The sequence below is a fragment of the Lactuca sativa genome, chromosome 3 (genome assembly GCF_002870075.4).
Source record: "Lactuca sativa cultivar Salinas chromosome 3, Lsat_Salinas_v11, whole genome shotgun sequence".
Lineage (NCBI taxonomy): Eukaryota > Viridiplantae > Streptophyta > Magnoliopsida > Asterales > Asteraceae > Lactuca > Lactuca sativa.
The window spans coordinates 240,328,116-240,352,721 of record NC_056625.2 but is presented as its reverse complement, the minus strand read 5'-3'; the positions used below and the strand labels follow the sequence as shown (position 1 = coordinate 240,352,721).

At 39.5% G+C, this 24,606-nt stretch overlaps 1 long non-coding RNA gene across 2 annotated transcripts; it reads left to right on the top strand.

The window, feature by feature from the left end:
• The first annotated feature begins 19,512 nt into the window (after positions 1–19,512).
• On the top strand, positions 19,513–23,457 carry LOC111906656 (uncharacterized). Of its 2 annotated transcripts, none has more exons than XR_002855290.2 (9): positions 19,513–19,878; positions 20,357–20,487; positions 20,652–21,045; positions 21,116–21,210; positions 21,922–21,953; positions 22,058–22,124; positions 22,707–22,986; positions 23,055–23,144; positions 23,212–23,457. It is a non-coding gene; the product is annotated as an uncharacterized LOC111906656 (long non-coding RNA). The 2 variants fall into 2 exon arrangements; XR_002855291.2 differs by having other exon boundaries at positions 22,055–22,124.
• Positions 23,458–24,606: the final 1,149 nt, after the last annotated feature.

The following is a 24,606-nucleotide window of genomic DNA, read 5'->3' as shown; positions in this document are numbered from 1 at the left end:
TGTATTTTCATCGGCTACCCACAAAGATCCTTTGGTCACCTCTTCTACAAACCTAGTCATAATGTGGTCTTTGTAGCAAGAAGAGGATTTTTTGAGAGAGAGAGAGAGAGAGAGAGTTTATAAGCCAAGGAGACAGTGTTAGGGTTATGTTAGCCATAGCTGCATTACATGACTATGAAATATGGAAAATGGATTTCAAAACCGCTTTCCTTAATGGAAAGTTGACTGAAGATGTTTACATGAGTCAGCCAGAAGGTTTTGTCAGTAACGAGTACCGTAATAGTGTGTGTAAGCTTGAGAAATCCATTTATGGATTAAAGCAAGCACCTCGTAGATGGAATCTTTGCTTTGATGAGAAAGTCAAGGAATTTGGCTTTTCTAGGAGTGAAGATGAATCTTGTGTGTATGTCAAGGCTAGTGGGAGTATAGTTAGCTTTTTGGTATTGTATACTACTCATAGGAAATGACATCCCAACTCTGCAGGAAGTTAAGTCCTGGCTTGGGAAGTGTTTCTCTATGAAGGACCTAGGAGAAGCTGTCTATATTCTAGGGATAAGGATTTTGAGAGACCAGAGTAAAAGTCTAATTGGACTTAGTCAAAGTACCTACTTGGACAAGGTGTTGAAGAGATTCAGCATGCAGAACTCCAAGAAAGGAGAGTTACCCATCCAGAGTAATGCCAGATTGAGTAAGACACAAAGCCCTAGTACTGAGGCTGAGATAGCATAAATGAGTCGAGTGCCTTATGCTTCAGCAGTAGACTCAATCATGTATGCCATGACTTGTACTCGACCTGATGTAGCCTTTGCCTTGAGCATGGTTAGCAGGTATCAGAGGAATCCTAGCAAGGCTCACTGGACTGCGGTAAAGAATATCCTCAAGTACCTACGGAGGACTAAAGACTGGGTCCTTACCCTCAGTGGGAGTGATGACTTGAGAGTTGTAGGGTATTGTGATGCTGGTTTCCAGACTGATAGGGATAATTTCCTCTCTCAGTCGGGCTGGATCTTCACCCTAAATGGAGGAGCAATCACTTGGAAGAGTTCCAAGCAGGAGACAGTGGTTGATTCCACTTGTGAATCAGAGTATATAGCAGCGAGCGAGGCGGCAAAGGAGGATATATGGCTAAAGAACTTCATAGGAGATCTTGGAGTAGTACCAGCTATAAAGGAGCCCATGGAAATTTTCTGTGATAGTGAAAGTGTTGTTGCCTTAGCCAAGGAACTAAGGGATCACGGGAGATCCAGTCACATCGACAGAAAATATCATTTTATCAGACATCGCATAGAAGAAGGAATCCTCGTGGCAAAGAGGGTATCATCGGATGAAAACCCATCAGATCCCCTCACGAAGGGACTGAGTAGGGTTAAGCATCTACAGCATGCTCGGAGCATAGGGCTGAAGGATGATATAAGTTTTAGTTGTTAGATAAATTATGAAATTTGTAAAGTGTAATTGACATTTGATGATGAATAAAAGTTGTGTTTATTCATGAGTAAAGTGTTTCTATCTTTTGTCAATCGTTTACTTTAATTTCTTTTGCATGTTTTGACTTCCAGAATAGTATGTTGTGGTTTCACATATTATTCAAATTTTCCACAGTCAGTCATATGTTGGAAGTAGATATGAAGTAAGACTGTCATGAAGTTGGTTGTAGGTGTCAGGATATAAGTAAAACACTTCATGAGTGCTCATAAGTTCTGAGTATTGGAATCAACCCACGCTCACTGGAATCACTTCATGGAATTTTATCTCGAGTGATCGTGAGATGGTAATATCATATGACTCTTCAAACCTAGAGATATGATTTGTTGCCTATGAATTGAATATGCATTGATTGTACGAAAACGCATTGGTAACTCAATGTTATAAAACATGCTTTTGTGTATAATTCAACTAGTAGTAGAACAAACATATGAGTCGAAGTTTATCTGTTCCTTCTTGGATTAGAAGTTGATATCTGGGCCCCTCGATGATTTTGTTTTGACCTATGTACCGGGCCCAGTCAGAACTAAGTTGATGTGTTCAATTAAGTTCTTTTTCAAACAAATCGGGAATCGGGAAACAAACTGTTGGACAATAAGTAAGACATTGTTCCATGTAATTCTCCGGCTGATATCTACAACAGAGGATTATATGATCACTTATCTTAAATGGCGTATCAACATCTTCTCAGTTCCGAGAGACCTTGAAAGAGCTACGATTGCCGATCGGTTCCTGAAGTATTACAGTTATAGTTATTAGACTTATCCAAGTGGGAGACTGTTGGATAAGGGGTCTAAGTCCATAACTATTTCTGGTAAGTACTTGACCCGACCCGACATGGTCCATTTGGGTTGCATGGCACCATGCAATTGGATAAACTAAATTAGAGAAATAACACATATGGTTTATTAATATATTATAAGTTCTAATATATTAATAATATTATTTAATTAGTTTTGATCAAAAATTAATTTAGAATTAATTAAGTGATCAAAAGATAACTAATTAAATATATGGGTAGATTAAGTAAATCTTCCATATCTTATATAGTGGGCTAAGAGGCTCCATGGATTATCAAGTTGGGTTCCACCCATAAGATGCTCCATGGAGTTAACCCATGGATCAAGAAATGAAGAGTCATGTAACATTAGGGTTTACCTAATGTCACACACTATATAAGCCATGTAACTCTCCCCAAAATCGGCTACACTAAGAAACAAAAGGGCTTGGCCGATTTTGCATGTGTTAGAGTATTCTCTCAAGTTTATTCTTTGCATTTGGTGTTGTGTGAAGCATTTGAGGCATCACACTTGAGGTGCTAGGCTCACAAGGTTTCAAGGAACACTTTCAACAACAAGGTATGTAGTTCAATCTTTTATACAAAGAAAATTCTACCCCATGTATGCTAGATAGGTTCATAACCTTGGAAAAACAACTTTGCATGATTATTAGAAAAACATAGATCCAAGGTTATTAGGGTTGCATGTACACTTAGGAAGTGTTAGAATGCTCAAAACCCATCAGTTTCATGGATGTGTGAGTGGTGCGGAATTGCAGGATCAGTTACTAGTTAGGCGATGTCCTCTGTTAGTGAGGGTTGAGCGCATATTATGTTAAATACAGTTTAGGGCGTTGTGGTGATACTTGAGACAAATATGGGTAGGTGTGGAAGGTAGTATGGGCCCATACCACTGAAAGCACAGGACCCATACACGTATCAAGGAAGTCACAACCCCTGGGGATTGAGGGTAATTGGTCTTCCGTCATTATATGATATGTCTGAGACATTGAGTGTATTTGCAGTATGGTGGTGACTAGACGTGTTGCGTCGGGGTCCGGATCAGGATCAGGATCAAGATCAAGGTCAGGAGACGGAGGATTGTGATGGGTTTTAGAAATAAGAACATTCCTATGTGCACATACAAACCCTAATGCTTGGATCTAGGTTTCTCTAATTGAGCATGCAATATATCCAAGACTTTCATGGCTAGATCTAATGTAAACTAACAATAAGACATATGAAAAACAGATCTAGAATAATACCTTGAGTTACTTGCTTGAAAACCTTCTTATTCTTGGAGCTTAGAGTCACAAATGTCACTCCTCTAATGGCTTACAAACACCAACTAGCAAGAAGATGATTTGAGAGAGGGAGAGAGGTGAGAAATCGGCTCTAGGGTTTCCTCAAACATGGAGTGGCCGATTTCTCTAACCCTAAGGGCCTATTTATACTGTGAGCTCCTAGGGTTTCACCCTAAAACCCTAATTGGATAACTTAGCCTCAAAGCAATCCAAAGATCCTTCTAGATAATGCCTTGGACGATTTCTAGGTGATCCATATCCCTAAAATTGTCCACCCTCATATCCATAAGGATCCTTAGCTCAAAATACAACTATCACACATTTGACAGTTTATGCCCCTTTATTCAATTAATCTCTTTAAGTCACCAAATTAATTCCTAATTAATTTATGACTTATATTAATCAAGTAATATTATTATTCCTTTAAAATATTATTCTTATAATACATTAATAATAATAATATCTCTTCTCTCTATATAAATCACCCTGTCAAGTTGCTATGGTGAAGGCAACCCAAAAGGACCATGCACAATCGGGTCAAGTACTTACCAAATATAGTTACAGCCTTAGACACTAATCCAACAGTCTCCCACTTGGACAAGTCTAGAAAATATAAACGCAAACACAATCTGATTAGCAATCGTAGCTCTCAAAGACGCTGTCAATTATGATCTTATCAGTAACCTGTCCTTTAGATAAGGGATCGTACAGTCCTCTGTTTTGATATCGTGTAGACGATTTCATGAAACATTGTCACATTTATTGTCCAACAACTATTTTCTCAATCTCAGATTTATTCGACATAGAACGTAATTGAACACGTCAATTTAGTCCTGACCGGGCACGACACATAAGTCAAATCAAATCATCGAGCGGTCGTGATATCACTTTTACCCTCTTAGGATAAAAGTAACAGATAAACTTCGACTTATATGCATTTACTTATCGACTAATCAACTATACACAACAATGTGTTTTATGACATCAATTTATTGATGTGGTTTCGCATTATCAATGTACAACCAATTAGTAAATAATAAACTATATATTTAGGTTTTAAGACCATATGATATTATCGTCTTGCGATCACTCCAAAGTGATTCCAGCAAGCGCGGGTTTATTCCAATGCTCAAAACTTGTTCAGAAGCACTCATGAACGTTGCAGCAAACCTTTGCTATGTGTAATACCATTTAGACAATCTACACACCAATTCATGACAATCTTCATTCATATCTACTTCCAACATATGAGCGATTGTGGACTGTTTGAATAATTTGATTATTCTTAACAAACTCAATTATTCTGGAAGTCAAAACATGCAAAGTAAAACAACAGCTAAACAATTAACATAAGACAGTAACTTTACTTATAAATAATACTCCTTTATTTAATCATCAAATGTCAATTACATTTATCTATTACATGTTTCTAAAACTATCTAATCTAAACTAATATCATCCTTCAGCCCAATACTCCTAGCATGCTGCAAGTGCTTAACCCTGCTCGGTCCCTTCGTAAGCGGATCCGCTGGGTTATCTTCTGATGATATCCTCTTAACCACGAGGTTTCCTTTTTCTACTCGATGTCTAATAAAGTGATATTTTCTGTCGATATGCCGAGATCTACCATGATCCCTCGGTTCCTTGGTCAAGGCAACCGCTCCTTCATTATCACAGAAAATTTCCATGGGCTCCTTTATAGCAGGCACAACTCCAAGATCACCAATGAAGTTCTTCAACCATATTGCCTCCTTTGACGCTTCGCTCGCTGCTATGTACTCTGATTCGCACGTTGAATCAGCTACAGTTTCTTGCTTGGAACTTTTCCAAGTTACTGCTCCTCCATTAAGGGTAAAGACCCATCCCGACTGTGAACGGTAGTTGTCCCTGTCGGTCTGGAAACTGACGTCACTATACCCTCGCACCTTTAAGTCATCACTCCCTCCGAGGACTAGAAACCATTCCTTTGTCCTCCGAAGGTACTTAAGGATGTTCTTGACCGCAATCCAATGCGCTCTTCCAGGATTCCCTTGATATCTACTGACCATGCTCAAAGCAAAGGCCACATCAGGGCGAGTGCAAGTCATAGCATACATGATTGAGCCAACTGCGGAAGCGTAAGGTACTCGGCTCATCTCAGCTATCTCGGCTTCGGTACTCGGACTTTGAGTCTTACTCAACTTGGTATTACTTTGTATCGGTAGTTCTCCCTTCTTCGAGTTCTCCATACTAAAACGTTTTAGTACCTTATCTAAGTAAGTATTCTGACTAAGTCCTATTAGTCTCTAACTTCTTTCTCTCACTATCCTTATTCCCAAAATATAGGAAGCCTCTCCGAGGTCCTTCATAGCGAAACACTTCCTAAGCCAGGACTTAACAACCTGCAGAGTCGGGATGTTGTTTCCTATGAGTAGTATGTCATCGACATACAAAACGAGAAAGATAACTATGCTCTAACTGGCTTTGACATATACACATGATTCATCTTCGCTTCGTACAAATCCAAACTCTTTGACTTTCTCATCAAAGCAAAGATTCCATCTGCGAGATGCTTGCTTAAGTCCATAAATGGACTTCTCAAGCTTGAACACTCTATTTGGATGCTTTGGATTGACAAAACCCTCTAGCTGAGCCATGTAAACATCCTCAGCCAACTTCCCATTAAGGAAAGTGGTCTTGACATCCATTTGCCATATTTCATAATCATGAAATGTGGCAATACCTAGCATCATCCTTATAGACTTTATTTTAGCAACTGGTGAGAAGGTCTCATCATAGTCAACTCCGGGAGTTTGAGTAAAGCCCTTTGCCACCAATCGTGCCTTATACGTGTGCACATTCCCATCCACGTCGGTCTTCTTCTTGAAGATCCATTTGCACCCAACTGTCTTACGTCCGGGCACATTGTCAATCAAATTCCAAACTTGGTTGTCATACATAGACTGAATCTCGTTGTCCATCGCCTCTTTCCATTTTGCAAACTCCGGGCCTGCCATGTCTTCCTTATAGGAATTAGGTTCATCTAGATTTATTAGTGTACCATCACTAATATACGTGTCCCCTTCAGTAGTAATATGAAAACCATAAAACTGGCGTTGAACTCTAACTCTTTCGGAACGTCTAAGAGGTAGTGACTCGTCAATTGGTTCAACCGGAGTTTCCTCCTCGGGTTGAGCGCCAGCGGTAGAGGTTCCTTCATCACTCAACTCTTGAATCTCTTCAAGATCGATCTGCCTCCCACTGTCTCCTTGGTTTATGAGTTCTCGTTCTCGGAAAACCCCTCTTCTTGCTACGAAGACAACATTGTCACTCGGTCTATAGAAGAGATATCCAAAGGATTTATGTGGGTAGCCGATGAAAATACATCGCTCACTACGAGGTTCGAGCTTGTCATGAGTTTCTCGTCTTACGAAAACTTCACAACCCCAAACCTTGATATGTGCCAACAAGGGAGCTTTCCCTGTCCACATCTCGTGAGGTGTTTTGGCAACCTTCTTTGTAGGGACTCGGTTAAGGATATGGGAGACAGTCTCTAAGGCATACCCCCAAAATGAGATAGGTAGTGAAGCACGACTCATCGTAGAACGAACCATGTCTAACAAGGTTCGATTGCGCCTTTCTGCCACACCATTTAACTGCGGTGTCCTAGGTGGCGTCAATTGCGAAACTATTCTGCATTCCTTGAGATAGTCGTGGAATTCAAGACTTAGGTACTCTCCTCCTCGATCAGATCGAAGCATCTTGATCTTCCTGCCCAATTGATTCTCCACTTCATTCTTGAACTCTTTGAACTTTTCAAACGTTTTAGACTTGTGCTTGATTAAGTAAATATACCCATATCTACTATAATCATCGGTGAAAGTCACATGGAAGCGGTTTCCATCCTTTGTGGTGGATCTAAAGGGCCCACATGCATCGGTATGTATGAGATCCAATAAACCCTCACCCCTCTCACAAGTGTCAATGAAGGGTGACTTGGTCATCTTTCCAAGTAAACAAGATTCGCATGTGTCATCTTCCCTAAGGTCGAATGACTCCAACACTCCATCCTTTTGGAGTTGGGCTATGTGTTTCTTGTTGACATGTCCAAGACGACAATGTCACAAAGATGCTTTATCCATACTATTGGAAGAATCCATACACAACACATCATTTCCTAGGTTATCTACAACCATAACAATCTCATAAATTCCATTACAAGGCATTGCTTCAAAGTATAAAACACCATTTAGATAAGCATAAATAGAACCATTCATATTATTAAACGAATATCTAAATCCTTGTCTAAACAAACCATGAAATGAAATGATGTTTCTTGCCATATCTGGCGACTAGCAACAATTATTTAAATCTAGACCTAATCCATTACTAAGCACTAAAGAATACACTCCAATCTTGGTGACAGGCGATGATCTTCTGTTTCCCATGATTAGATTTATTCTTTCTTGCTCCACATCTCTATCTCTTCTTAGTCCCTGCAAATCAGAACAAATGTGGTAACCACATCCTGTATCAAGAACCCAATAAATAGCATGAGATGAATCATTAGATTTAATTGTGTATATACCTGCAAAAGATGGCTTGATCTTTCCATCCTTGATGGCTTGCAGATATTTCGGGCAGCTTCTCTTCCAATGCCCTATTTTGTGGCAATGATGGCATTCTGCCTCCTTCGGGTTAGGGTTGGGCTTACCAGGATCAACCTTGGTCCCACTAGAAGAGGAACCATCTTGGGACTTTCCCCTACGGTGGCTCTTTGACGGAGCCTTCCTCTTCTTTCCCCTTCCCTGCCCTATAGCCAAAACAGGAGCAACGGTTGGTGCGGGAGTTGGTGCAACAGACTTGTCCTTTAGGTTGCTCTCAGCAGTCCTTAGGAGTCCTTGGAGTTTGCTTAAGGTGACCTCTTCCTTGTTCATGTGGTAGGTCATCCTAAATTGGTTGTAGCATGAAGGCAAGGAGTGAAGAACAATGTCGATGGCCAAATCCTCCCAAAAGTTAACATTTAACTTGCGAAGACGACCAACATATCTTTGCATCTTTTGCAAGCGCACGGTTAACGATTCTCCACTTCCCATCTTGGTTGTGATCATGTTGGTGATGATCTCGTAGCGCTCTTGCCTCGTGCTTTGGTGGTACCTCTCCATCAAGCCTTGATGCATTTCATAGGGATACATGTCCTCATAGTACTTTTGGAATTCTTGGTTCATAGTGGCTATCATGATGCAATGGACTTTCGTTGCATCACGTTCGTGTGTCTCAAAGACAGCCATCTCTTCGGGAGTAGCGATTTCCGGGTTGACCTTCTCGAGCTTTTCGTCGAGGACATACTCTTTGTCCTCGTAGCGTGCAATGGTGCGAATGTATCTTATCCATTCGCTAAAGTTCGTACCATCGAAGGTCACCTTTTGGCAAAGACTCATTAACGTGAATGAGTTAGCAGCAACATTGTTTGTGTTTGACATCTACAAATAGAAAGGACAAAGTTTGATTAGAATTGAGTCCCTAATTAAACACCCAAAATGAAAAATTAGGGCTAGGACCCAACAACATTATTTACATATTAGAAAAGGGATACCGTAATCCAATATGCAAATAATTTGGAGGTAAGTGAATAACGATTCACTAATTCTTCACCACAAAAAACATAATCTTTAGGTTTTAAATGTATTGAGAATTCCTAGATTTTTGAGATTCATTGAACTTTTCAATGGCATGTTAAAATCTCGATATGCCCCTCTAGTTTGTGACTGGGATACCGAGGATCACAAAGCGGGTGTGAATAACCATGCAAATCTAAATGGTGCCTTCATTGTTACAATCACCTATTCGATGTGCCGGTAAACCACGCACGCTCCATCGAACTATGACAAACAATGAATCACCCTTTTCCACCTTTGCTTAGAACCAATTAGTGTGCCGGTTAACCACACACGCTCCACTAACTTCTTAGCAAGGGTGCAAAGTGTAATTTCATGGGATTGCATCAATTCACTTTTCCTAAAGTAACTAAGATTAGGAATTTTATAAAATAGTTTAGTTACTTTAAATAATTCATTATACTTATTAATGAGAGGAGGTTTTCTCTATCCTACCCGTTCGGCTAACGACCATCCACCATTCAAGCAAGTGGTGGGTGTGAGTGTACACCCATTAAGCGCCATTTTATAGGCAGCAACCTTATACCCACCTTATAGACCGACTTCGTGAATGAGGCCTACTAACAGTAAGACTAGCATTTTAACTTTACTTATATATATATATATATATATATATATATATATATATATATATATATATATATATATTAAGCTTTTAATAATATAATAGTATAGGGTTGAATTTTAAACTTGTAAAACTCTAGGGGTTGAAATTTAAATTCTTCTAAATTAAACTATTAATCACAAAATTCAAGTTTCAAAACTTCGAGATAAATTTTGAACTTTTTGAAAACAATAGGGATCAAACAACAAATAATTCAAATTAAACAATTAATTTCATAATTATCTATATTTGACCTAATCCAATTTTAGTCATTAGATAATTACCAAATAATCTTAAATAGTCCATATTTATCATATAAATAATCAATATTCAAAAGATTTGAAATTATCTATTGTTATGTCAAGGATAATCATTACATTAGGTAAAAATTCAGATTTTTACATAATAAAACGATTTAGGTATCAATCCAAGACAAAACAACAATAAAATCCTGAATTATCCTCTGTCTGACGCTGGAACTCGCCGAGTAGGACCAACTTGCCGAGTCCAGACACTGACTCGCCGAGTTGGGTCGGACAGAGGTGAATAAACACAATTTTCAGCAAGCAAAACAGTTAAGCATCACATTCAATTGAAACCAATCATGGCTCTGATACCACTGATGGGTTTTAGACATAAGAATTTTCCTATGTGCACATACAAACCCTAATGCTTGGATCTAGGTTTCTCTAATTGAACATGCAATACATCCAAGACTTTCATGGCTAGATCTAATGTAAACTAACAATAAGACATATGAAAAACAGATCTAGAATAATACCTTGAGTTACTTGCTTGAAAACCTTCTTATTCTTGGAGCTTAGAGTCACAAATGTCACTCCTCTAATGGCTTACAAACACCAACTAGCAAGAAGATGATTTGAGAGAGGGAGAGAGGTGAGAAATCGGCTCTAGGGTTTCCTCAAACATGGAGTGGCCGATTTCTCTAACCCTAAGGGCCTATTTATACTGTGAGCTCCTAGGGTTTCACCCTAAAACCCTAATTGGATAACTTAGCCTCAAAGCAATCCAAAGATCCTTCTAGATAATGCCTTGGACGATTTCTAGGTGATCCATATCCCTAAAATCGTCCACCCTCATATCCATAAGGATCCTTAGCTCAAAATACAACTATCACACATTTGACAGTTTATGCCCCTTTATTCAATTAATCTCTTTAAGTCACCAAATTAATTCCTAATTAATTTATGACTTATATTAATCAAATAATATTATTATTCCTTTAAAATATTATTCTTATAATACATTAATAATAATAATATCTCTTCTCTCTATATAAATCACCATGTCAAGTTGCTATGGTGAAGGCAACCCAAAAGGATCATGCACAATCGGGTCAAGTACTTACCAAATATAGTTACAAAATTAGACACTAATCCAACAGATTGGAGGTGCCGGTAGCATCTGAGCCCGTGGTTCAGATAGGGACTGAGGAGTTGGATGCCTGGATTCGGGAAATCATGCACGATGAGATTGTTGTTGCGTTCCGAGCCCAGCTGCCAGAGATGTTTGGGTTGATTAAGACCGCGATGGTCGAGTATTTTAATGAGCGGTATGCCACTCTAGCAGAGACTGCTACCGCTGCAGCCACTTTGGCTGTAACTGCTGCAGGGGTTGGAGGAGGAGGAGCCGGTAGGGCTTTCTAGTACCGGGACTTCGACAATACGAAGCCCCCGACATTTCATGGTACACAGGATATTATTCGGGCTATGAGGTGGTCATCTGACATGGAGGGGTGTTTCTTCACGTGTTCATGTCCTGCTGACCAGAAGGTCAGGTGTGCCCTGAACCTGCTGAGGCTTGGGGCGAAGGACTGGTGGAGGTTGACGATTGGGTCGTATACTGATGATCAGAGGGCTACTATTACCTGGGAGCAGTTTTGGGATATGTTTCGCACTCGCTACGTTCCACGCGTGGAACGGGAGTGACTTGCTCAAGAGTTTTTGACCTTGAGACAGGATGGGGAGTCTGTGATGGAGATTACTCGTATGTTCACGGAGAGGGCTATGTTTTGCCCGGAGTTTGCTTCAGAGCAGTCTCAGATGACTCGTTATCTGAGTATACTCAAGTCGGATATTCGACAGTTTGTGTCGACTCGGTAATGTGATACCCTCCTGGATCTACAGGAAACCGTGCGGCGGCGTGAGTTGGAGATTGAGTTGCAGCTGAAGGAGTAGTGTCAGGCACCGGCACAGTCTCAACCGACGCCTAAGCGGTCTAAGACCACTGATACACGGTCCGGGAGTCATCAGAGCCGCACTTGTGGAAAGTGTAGCAAGGCTCATTCAGGGGTTTGTCGAGCAGGAGGTGGGTGCCACAAATGTGGCAAGGAGGGGCACTATGCTAGGGACTGTCGTCAGTCCGCCCCTCCAGCAGATATGACAATTTGTTACCATTGTCATCAGGTTGGTCATGTGAAGACCAACTGTCCGCAGCTCGCCGCCAAGCCGGCGCAGGGTTCCACGCCAGCTACTGTGAGGATTGGAGATGGGAGGCCAGTCAAGATGGAGCCTCCGAAGGCTCAGGGTCGCACCTTCCAGCTTACGGTCGAGGAGGCCAAGGCAGCACCGGATGTGGTTGCGGATATGTTCCTATTCTCTATCTCAGTTATTGTATTTGTTTTATGCTTATTGGTCGTGCCTATGATCAGGTACGTTCTTAGTAAATTCTTTACTTGCTATGGTTTTATTTGACTCGAGGGCGAGTCGGTTGTTCGTATCTCAGACATTCTCTAGGGGGTTCAGTGTGTTGATAGATGATCTTGAGTGTCCGTTGTGAGTTTTGATCGCCAACGAGCACGGGGTTTCTGCTTCTTTGGTCTACTGAGGATGCGAGTTGGAGATTTTCGGGGTGTCTTTCCCGATAGATTTGATTCCTATCCCCATGGGGGATGTATGCGTGATTGTAGGAATGGATTCGCTTAGCCGTTTTGGCGTCATGATCGATTATGAGGGACAGCGGGTGGTGGTTCGAACCCTAAGTGGGGGAGAACTGGTGGTATATGGTGAGGGCACCAGGTCGGGATCAGGGTTCTGTTCGGCGGCCAGGGCTCAACAGTATATTTAGCACAGGTGTGCCGGGTATTTGGCGTATGTGGTAGATACGCGGGTTAGAGAGCAGCTCTCAGTTTCAGAGGTTCCTGTGGTTAGAGAGTTTGCTGATGTATTTCCGGAGGAGTTACCCGGAGTGCCTCCAGTGAGGCAAGTTGAGTTTAGGATTGATCTAGTGCCAGGTGCGGCCCCTATCGCCAAGGCGTTGTACCGTTTGGCACCACCAGAGATGCAGGAGCTGTCATCTCAGTTGCAGGAACTGCTGGGTAAGCAGTTTATTCGTCCGAGTAGCTCACCCTGGGGAGCACCGATCCTCTTCGTCAGGAAGAAGGATGGTTCGCACAGGATGTGCATTGACTATAGGGAGTTGAATAAGTTAACGGTGAAGAACGGTTATCCGCTCCCGAGGATAGATGATCTTTTCGACCAGCTGCAGGGTGCATCTTGGTTTTCCAAGATTGATTTGAGATCAGGTTACCACCAGGTCAAGGTGAGGGAGGAAGATGTGGAGAAGACCGCGTGTTGGACTCGTTATGGTCATTACAAGTTTGTGGTGATGCCATTTGGACTCACCAACGCACCAGTAGTGTTCATGGATCTGATGAACCGAGTCTGCAGACCGATGCTCGATCGCTCGGTCATTGTGCTTATAGATGATATCTTGGTGTATTCCAAGACCCGAGAGCAGCATGAGGAGCACCTCATGGAGCTGTTGGAGGTGCTGCGACGAGAGCGGCTTTATGCCAAGTTCTCGAAGTGTGAGTTCTGGTTGCGGGAGGTTTAGTTCCTTGGACATCTCGTTAATTAGGATGGGATTTTGGTCGATCCGGCCAAGGTGGAGGCGGTTATGTAGTGGGAGACTCCGAGATCTCCCTCAGACATCAGGAGTTTTCTGGGCTTAGCAGGGTATTATCGGAGATTCATTCGTGATTTCTCCAAGGTTGTTGTACCCCTCACCCATCTAACAAGGAAGGGAGTGGATTTTCGGTGGGGCCCGGAGCAGCAGAGGGCGTTTGAGACCCTCCGGCAACGGTTATGCGAGGCGCCAGCGTTGACACTCCCCGAGGGAGTGGAGGATTTCGTGGTATATTGTGATGCGTCCATCACAGGCTTAGGGGCAGTCCTCATGCAAAGGGGGAGAGTGATAGCTTATGCATCGCGGCAGTTGAGGTCACATGAGACGAGATACCCCACGCATGATATTGAGTTGGGAGCGGTGGTCTTCGCTCTCAAGATTTTGAGGCACTACCTGTACGGGGTCCGTTGTACCATATACACGGATCACAAGAGTTTGAGGCACATTATGGATCAGCCGAACTTGAATATGAGGCAGTGTAGGTGGCTGGATGTAGTCAAGGACTATGATTGTGAGATCCTTTACCATCCTGGTAAAGCGAATGTGGTCGCGGATGCCCTGAGCCGCAAGTCAGTTGGGTCTTCTACCCCAGCCAGATGTATGAGGATAGTGGTGGATTCCCCGCTGGTGGGTTTGGTCAGAGATGCTTGGATCGAGGGTATGAAACCAGAGAATGGGAAATTGGAAAGGATTAAGGGCGAAAGCGCCCAGTTTGTTCAGGATAGCCGCGAGCTATTGACCCGATATGGTCGGGTTTGGGTTCTGATGACCGGAGGAGTTAGGCAGACAGTGATGGAGGAGGCTCATAAGTCTCGTTTTTCTATTCACCCAGGGGCTACCAAGATGTACCGAGATTTGAGTTTGAGTTATTGGTGGCCTGGTATGAAGCGAGATATTGATTGGTACATTGAAAGGTGCTTGACCTGCAGAATTGTCAAGGCCAAGCACCAGAGGCCACATGGTAAGTTGCAGCCCCTGGAGATTCCCATGTGGAAATGGGAACGGATTACGATGGATTTCGTCACAAGGTTGCCAAAGACGGCAAAGGGTTTCGACGCTATATGGGTCATCGTGGATCGATTGACCAAGAGTTCCCATTTCCTAGCTATACGGGAGAGTTCGTCGGCGGAGAAGTTGGCCGACCTATACGTCCGCGAGATTGTCTCTCGCCATGGGGTTCCAGTTTCCATAGTTTCCAATTGGGATGTCCGATTCACTTCCCGTTTTTGGCAGAAGTTCCACGAGGAACTAGGCACGAGGCTGCATTTTAGTACAGCGTTCCATCCACAGACTGATGGGCAGAGTGAGCGGACCATTCAGACCCTCGAGGATATGTTGAGGGCGTGCGTCATCGATTTCGGTGGGAGTTGGGATTCCCACCTACCGCTTGTAGAGTTTGCCTACAATAACAGTTATCATTCCAGTATTGGCGCCCCGCCTTTCGAGCTGTTGTATGGGCGGAAGTGTAGGACCCCAGTCTGTTGGGGCGAGGTTGGGCACAGGGTGATGGGTCAGACAGAGGTAGTTCTACAAACTACCGAGATGATATAGCAGATTAGGCAGCGGCTGCAGACCGCTCAGAGTCGACAGAAGAGTTATGCCAATCGACGCCGATCTGAGTTGGAATTTCAGGTGGGTGACATGGTTCTCCTGAAGGTCTCACCCTGGAAGGGTGTGATCCGTTTCAAGAAGAGGGGAAAATTGGGTCCTCGATTCATCGGGCCGTTCAGGATTGTTTCCAGGATTGGCAAGGTGGCTTATGGGCTAGAGCTTTCAGAGGAACTTAGCTGGATCCATAGCACATTTCATGTTTCGTAATTGCAAAAGTGCGTCATGGACCAGGAGGCAGTGGTATCGTTGGATGACATTCAGGTCGATGAGCACCTAAACTATGTAGAGAGGCCTGTAGCTATCTTGGAAAAGAAGAAGAATTGTTTTCTTCAGCGGACTTCGAGGGCGAAGTCTAGTTCAAATGGGGGAGAATTGTAACGCACCGATCCTCAGGTATTAATTAATTAAGAATTTAGGGATGAGGCTCTACTCGATGAGTTGGTCGACCTACTCGTCGAGTAGCAGCGGGGTGAGAACACGCGTTTAGTGACCTACTCGGTGAGTCCACTATTAGGACTCGGCGAGTAGGAGATGGCAGATGAAACCCTAAATCTCGGGGTTTGCACCCCTGTTTAAAGGAGCCTCAGCCTCCTTTGGGCCTCCTTGCAGTCTTTGAGAGCCCTTGAAACCCTAATTTGTGTGTGTGTGCTTTGGTGTGGGTTTGAAGCTTGGGAAAGATGATCTTGGAGGAAGGAAGCTAAGAGTGCAAAGGAAATTGCAAGAAAGGAGTGGGAAGAGGGTTTTTGCCTCAACTAGCATCGTTTGAAGGTATCAAAGTACCATTCTTACTTCCTTTTCTTCCCTTTGGTTGATTCTAGGGCTTTATGGATTTTCAAGTTAGGATGTTGAACTATGGGCTAGATCTGAAGTTGTAACTTCAGATTTGGACCCTCCTTGGATGCTAGAGTCATAAAGTTGTTGTATTGGTTGTGGTTGGAGTCCCTCTTGGACTAGAAGCTCCATTAAGAACTTAAAATAGACATTTGGAGCCTTTATAATCATGCATGCATGTAAATTTTGCAACTTTACGTGGTAAGTATGCCCTAGAAGCTTGGATCTGTGATTTGGAGCCGCTACATGGCTCAAATCAAGTCTGTATGGAAAGAGGACTGAATGGACTCGGCGAGTCGCAAGAGTGAACTCGGCAAGTCACATGAAGATGGTCATTGAACTCGGCGAGTTGGATGAACAACTCGGCGATTCCGATGAAGATCACCATAAAACTCGGCGAGTCGGATAGATTTTCCCTTGGGTAGGCATGCGTGTGTACCCGTCGAGTTGCAAGGAGGAAACCCGACGGGTGGACCTTAAGGATTGATCGGGATTCGAAGGAACTCAACGAGTCACTCCGATGACTTGACGAGTTGGAATGTGCTCCATGGACTCGGCGAGTGGCCGAGTGCACTCGGCGAGTTGAGGTCAACATGGACTGTTGACCTTGACTGAGGACTCTGACCTTGATCAGGAATTACTAAGGGGTTATGGGGTGTCTCATAAGAGTAAGAACTTATGAGTATATTGTTATATGGTTATAGGTGGTGGAGTCGGTGTCAAGTGATCTGATAGTTGGGGTTTGCATTTCAATCGACATCTGCGAGGTGAGTTATCCTCACTATATCGATAGGGTCTACGGCACCAAGGCCGGCCCTTTATGATTCACATCCTGGTCTAGGATGGTTTCTTTATTATTGCCATGTTAGATTCATCCTGGTTTAGGATGGGTGTTATGTGATTGCCATGTTAGAATTCATCCTGTTTAGGATGGTTGTTATGCTAGAGATTGGTTGGATCGGTTGTCATAGTATGTTGCATACGATTCTAATATGTTAGATCGAAATCAGGATAGATAGCATGATATGCTTTTATGATCCGTAAGGATTGGTATGATGGTGACCTGTTAGGTCAATGCTCTAGTTACAAGTGAAACTCTATGATTGATGGTAATTGAGATAGATATGTTTTCTATGTGTATGTGCCAGTAGATGATAGTATGCGTACATGGTTAGTTGCTGGTTGGATGGGTTGAGGCGGTCCTGCTTTGTGCTGAAGGCCAACACACCCTTTGAGCGGTCCGGGGAGACTGTAGGCCCACGCAGCAGACCAGTCATGTCGAAGGCTCGTTATAGATTCAGATAGACTGAAGGCCCAGTAGGGCGAACCAGTCCGGCCGATGGCCCAGTATGTATGTTGTTTGATTGATCATTATGGCTATGACTTCTGCCAGTGTGGTATTGGTATTTTGGGGGTAGCTCACTAAGCCCTCGGGCTTACAGTTTTCAGTTTATTGTTTCAGGTACTTTAGGAGAGCGAGGGAAGGCGAAGGCGTGACCGTACCGCTCCTCATCCTCATGATCTATTTTGGGACACTCTAATGATAAAAGAATTGGAAACGTTTTGTAAAAACAATTACTATTTGACTCTTTTGTTAGCATTAAAAGTTTAAATTTGGCGTAATTTTATGGGTGTTACACTCTAGTCATAATTACCGATGATCATGGACAACTATGATTCAAATTAACATAGTCAAAATGACCATCTAAACTCTATTAATTTAGCAATAGGGAATAAAGTAACAATATTTAACATATATGGATCTTGAAATCAAACTTGACAAAATAAATTAAATAAGAATAAAAAATCAAAATAGCAATTAATCCATAATCTCAAAGATTCATTTAGTCATAAACACAAAGAAAAGGGTTTTAACACCCAAATCAGAAAGTAAACACACATGGAATCACATTGGAATGCTAATCATGATCAGAACAACAAACCAAATGATTTTTGGCATGAATCCGCACTTTAATCCTTCAGATCTTCGCTCCATATCAGCTTAACAGCCCTCCGACCGCCTTCTAGACCCTCAAAACAGGTTCTTTGAGGTTTATAATCGTAGGGAACGAATTAGGGTTCAAGATATCTCATTAAGGGTAATTTTTGGGTCTATTTATAGTTTTTAATGTCACCACGGCGTGGTTGAAAGCCACCATGTCGTGGTCTTCATGAATATCTCGTATTCTCCAAGTCAGCTCAACAATCGCGAAGTTTTCATTTACCACGTCGTGGTGGTGATCACCATGTCATGGTGATTAGGATTCAACATTGTCTCAAAACACGAACGTCGTCCGAAATTGTGTCTAGTTTTCAGAACATTTTGAATATTCTCAATTGGATTTACGAGTCATGAGATATGTCAAAAACAATGAAGAGAGGTCAAGTTGTCTAGCAACATCATTTTTGTGTCTTTTTAGCTCCTTTCTCATCCTTTTGCATTTCAGCTCCGATTGCCAGTCTTTTCGCTTCCTTTCTGCTCTAGCAACAAAGTATGCATGCAAAATATAAAATGTAAGCATTATAAGTACCTTTTAGTTCTAAATAGCATAAAAACATAATATAAAACATTAAGAAAACATCATAAAGATATGTATAAAATAGTCTGTTATCAATACTATTATACTCTGATGAAACCATTCTTATAAATAAAGTAGTATGTTATTTCTATAATTTTGAATTTTTCATTATAACTTATTTTTGTATGTTTTTTCCATATAGTCTCTGTGTATTCTAGATAACGACTTTTAATGAATCGATGAAACATTATTTGATAATACGTAAATGATGAAAGTTTAATGTATTTCATTGTAGGAAATATATTTATGTTTTATTTATTAGTATATAGTACATTAACAATTTTAAATATTATATAATTTTAACTAAGCATAAGATTAAAATATTACATCAAAAAAACTACAAACCTAGTTTATATATATATATATATATATATATATATATATATATATATATATGTATATATATATATATATATATATATATATATATATATAGCATTACCTATATGCGAAAGAAATCTATTAGGGAAGTGATATTTCCATTTAATAATTTGATCCATCCACATGCGGTACAATACCTTTGTATCTATTGTACAAGTTGGTAAAACATACATTTCAAGTGGATGAATCAATTCATCAAGTGGAAATATCACTTCTATTATCGTACACGTCGATGAGTTTTTCCCTCTGCCAATAATGATACCGGTGGGCGGCATTTTTAACTTATGTGGTTAGTAACTTGATTGCTTCACACAAACTGGATGCTAGTTTCGTCTTGTCAGTTAAACGTGTCGTTGTTGTCTCTACCTAGATTTTTGGTCCAATTGAAGTAGGTGGTTTCACTTTTTCTCCAATTACTTACCGATATCTCTTTCACAATGAGGTTTTCCATGTTTTTTGATTTCCTCAGTCTGCTTCTTCTTCTTCTTATGTAAGTAGTGTACGTTTCAGTAAAAGCAATCAGTTTTACGGTTTATTTAGTTTGGATTTATTTTGTACAAATTAGGCGTTGTATGTTGAATCTACTACCATGTCTCTGAAATTGTTGTTTGGTACTTTGATTCTACAAAGACAGGTTTGATTCAGCCGCCTATTCTTTTAAATTATACTGCATCAGCTGCTTTCCTTCTTTCAACCCACTGCCTCAATTATTTATCTAAAGGTGAGGTACTCTTTCTTTTCCAACGTTGTATCATTTGCCGCCGCCTCCTTCGTTTTTCGGCCCCATATGAATGCCTTGTGTTTCCTTTTATCTCTTTCTTCTCTCTTAACGACTAATCCTCTTTGCTCCAAACATCATTTATGCTCTCGCTCCTTCCTCATTGTATGTTGGGGACGGAGGTGCGGGACGCCTAGCGTCCCTTTGTGGTTTTATGGGCATTTTCTGGCTTAACCAAGAACTCAAGTTCATCTCCTTTTTTTCTTTTGAAATTTTCCCCTTATTTTGGTTCTCGTAGCAGCTTCAAGTTGAAGAAATTGGAAGGGATTAGAAGTTTTTCATTTATCGATTGTATAATTATTAGATGTGTAGGATTTTAGATCTTGATGTGGCTAGGTAGTAATTTTGTTTGGTCTACCACATAACGAAATGCTTCACAAACAATATTGGGCTAAACCTGATGACAATGATCCGGTTTCAGTTATTGACTTAAGATCTATCCACATGGGGAAAACTGGAAAGGTGAATGTGGTGTGCAGGGTTCAAAGCATGAGGAACGTCTCAGATTTAAGAAAACCCAAAATAATGATATGAGTGTTTACACACAAAGAGGTATAATATTATCTGTTTATTTCTCCCCTATCATCCAAATTATTGATAAAGAGCTCTAAAGAGTTTGTATATTTTTTTTTCCTTATCTTCTTCCCATTTTCAATTTCTATTAAATTCCATGGCTTCGTAATCCTTTGATTGCATCATTTTCATACCTTTTACAGTTGGTCTTGGATTTTCAACTAGCTGATGTTTTTTACCATGGTGTTCTTATGTAAGTTGATTCTTGAAAACCCAATATTTTAAACCGATTGAAGAGGTAATTTCTTGAATAATAAAATTTTGCAAGTGAATTGCTAAACTTAGAAACTAAATCTTTCAATTAAAGCATTGCAACTTATCCATCATCATTTCTTTTATTTTAGCAAGACTTTGTTATGGGTTCTACCACCTGTTCAATGAAATTCCTTATAGAAGGTTAGGTCATCATGCTATTAGGTTTTTCACTATTGTTGATCTTCTAGAGTTTTGTAAAGTGAGACCCAAGAAAAGGAATCAAATGTCTTTGACTATATACTTCAAGCCACTTTGATTCATACACAAGTACCCTATGTTAAGGTACATCTCAAGTAAAAATGATTGTTTTCATCTATATTTGATATTGCTCTTATGATTTTCACTTCCGCAGAAGATATCAAAGCAATTATAGGAAACATATTGTCAAATGTCTTTGACTACATACCTAAAGCCACTTTGATTCATACACAAGTACCCTATGTTGAGGTACATCTCAAGTAAAAATGATTGTTTTCATATATTTTTGATATTGCTCTTATGCTTTTCACTTCCACAAATGATATCAAAGCAATTATAGGAAGCATATTGTCATTTCCGCTTTAATGAATTACCAGCTTAGGTTATTCTATTCAAACTAATTATTGTACATCTATCGTATGCTATGAGAATTACTAAGAGAATAAGTTGTTTAGCAATGAGAATACGTTAAACCTTACAAGAATATCGTCATTTTCATGCATTCTCGATAATTATTATTTTTTTTGTTCTCACACATCGTTTTTCACTCATTTTCATTCTGACAGAATACGACCCAATAAAACATCCTGACAACATTCTGACAGAAATGAGAATAATAATATTAAGTGTATAATAACCTTATAGACGATTTAATTAGTAAGAATGTGTTAATGATAATAGTTATGTAAGATTGAACGTATTTATATTATCAAACAACATATTTTCTTTATCATTCTCATAGCATACGATAGATGTACAATAATTAGTTAGAATACTTGAACCTAGCTCATGAATTACCACCAAATATTGTTATGTGATCTATCATCCATGTCTATCATGTTCAATGGCTTTATATTAATCTCAACTCTCTCATACTTCCGTTAAAGGTGTATACTTATTTGTGCCAATATATAAAGATAATTTTTTTATATGACTTGATCTTGGGCTTTCTTTTAATAGGATGTAGACTCTACTGCTTTCGTCCTCAACAGGTACCTGCAACATTTTACTTGAACCATTAATTTATCTGACAAAAGATATTTGGAGGTCTGTTTTTATTTCATTTTAGGAGCGTTAATTAATATTTTTGTAGTAGAAGTGTGTGCTGCTAAGCCGATTGCTGATCAACCAAAGCTTAACCAGTTAAACAAACTAATTTTGAGGTAAATTTAAATCTTTCTAAACGAAATTCTGATATTTTCTTTCAAAGTTATGATAAAATTGATAAACGAAGATTACCCAAATCAGAAAATTCTTGTGATCTTCGAAAATTGCACTCTTTATGAAGGAACCGGTTCAAGATTATATGATATCTCTACTCTCTCTCAAAATTGTTTTATAACTAACATTTTTTTATCTTTCCAAATGCTTTGTGGGCAAATTGTGAAACTAAAGCTTACCCCAATCAAAAATTGCTTAATCTTATATATATATATATTCAAAGTTTACAATATTTGGAGACACTCATAACCCTGCTATTCAAGTCTATTGGATAGTCAAGTTAATACTCTTACTTAATGGCTGAAATGGTGCTCTTTAATTAGATTTTATCTATTTTGTTTTATGCTCACTTAACTTGGGAAATGTAGGGTGATTTTGAATTATTTGAAAGTTTGCCCTTTGTACCTCTTGTTACCCTCCAAAGTGAAACTAGTTGCTCATTTCGATATTACACACGAACTGTTTGACATTTGGTTTATTTGAATTAACACTTTTTTCAAGGGTTCCTTTTTTATGAAATGCAGGGTCTTTCCACATTGATAGATGTTATTGCTTGTGCAAATGATGATTTTATATTGGCAAGCAAAGCTCTTATTGAGATTATCATTCACTCATCTTTCTTTTCCTTCTTGTTCTTCTGGGAAGATAAGTTTCTTTTTAACTGTCATAGATCTTCTTTATAAAGAAAAGCAAATACCAAATATTGCAAAAGGAGAAACAATTTGAAAGCAACAAGTTGGTGGTCGATTACGTTGGACGAGAGAAGTAATCAAATTTGATCGATAAAGGAATCTAGAGAAAGAGGTAAAAATTACTTGGATTTATAAAAGAAACGAGTGTTGGTATCAAATTCTAATTTTGAGTCGGTGTAGAATATTTAGAAAAACGTGGAGGGAATGAGAAATGTCCGTCAGGTCACTAAGACTATGCAATTATTACATTGTATTTCAAGAAAATGGAAAGTAAGTATTAAATTTTTTTTCCTTTTATTTTTGTTACGTAATCTGATTACCTTTTGTTTTGTTTCAGGATGAGAGCCAAATGTGAGTGAATGTGAGTACACCAACTCATATAAATTACAATTATTAATTTTTTGGGCTTTTGATTTTTACCTCAACGGTCGTAGTTGGATTATATGTTAGAATACAATTTGTTAGCAAAAAAAATTTATTTATATATTATACTAGAAATTCTCCCTAGCTTTGCTTATATGGCAAGAAATTCCAAAATAGGGCAAAAAAAACTTAACACTTTGACAGCCAACAGTTGGTTGCATCAATTTCTTACCATCTGCAATTTTGCAAGCACTTTAGCAACTTTAGCAACATGTATTTTGATCACTTGCTAATTTTGCAAGCACTATGGCAACCTTAGCAACATGTATTTTGATCACTTGCTTTTTTCTTTTTATTATTTGATCTGATCAGGCCAAATATAAGAAATAGCAACCTACTTTAATTGATCTTTGGTATTATAGCATCCTACTTTTATATTTGTTCATGTGCTTTAGGAACAATAACAAAAACAATTTCACTCAAAAGTTATATTATCATTATAAATCGTATTTTCTTGGTATCACTTAAAACTAACTTACTGATTATTTCTCTAATCACGGCCCGAATAAGTTTAGGGGTAATTACTAATCTAGCCAAATTAAGGAAGTAATTATCAATTTTTAGCCAAAAATTAGTAAATGTCCAAATATAGCCCACAAAACCGTAGGTTTCTAAAATCGTCTACTGTTTCGTGTTTTGGACATAAAAAAAATTCATTTGTAAGCTACAAAACCGTAGGTTTTGGGAAACCTACGGTTTCCTCTCGGTTTAGCTACATTATCCCAAACCGTAGCCTACGGTTTTGGGGGAAAAATAAGTTTTTTTTTAATTTTTAAATCTACTGTTTTTGGGGTTTCGTCTACTGTTTTGTAAAAAAACCTACGGTTTTAATTTTTTTTAATTTTTTTTATAAGATGTACAAGTCGACACTGCACAAACTGTGCATTGGGCACTTATACACCGTAAGTTTCGTATGAAACCTACAATTTTATATATTTTTTTTCAATTTTATTCAAAAAAAATTTAACCTCATATACAAAATCTACTCCTAATTACAAATACGGTAAAATTTTGAAGAAAATTAGACAAATTGGTTTGTTCTTCGGGTGTTCCATTGAGAAAAAGAAAAGTAGTCAAACCAAAGAAAATAATAGGAAAAATAACTAATCTAAATTTTTTTTCATTATATACTATGGGCCAAGGGCGGAGCTACCTATGGGCCAGGGTAGGCCCAGGCCCACCCTCAAAAATCTCAAAAAATCTTTTTTTTGCATATATATATATATATATATATATATATATATATATATATATATATATATATATATATATATATTCCAATTAATTTATAAGGACCTCCCTGAAAAAA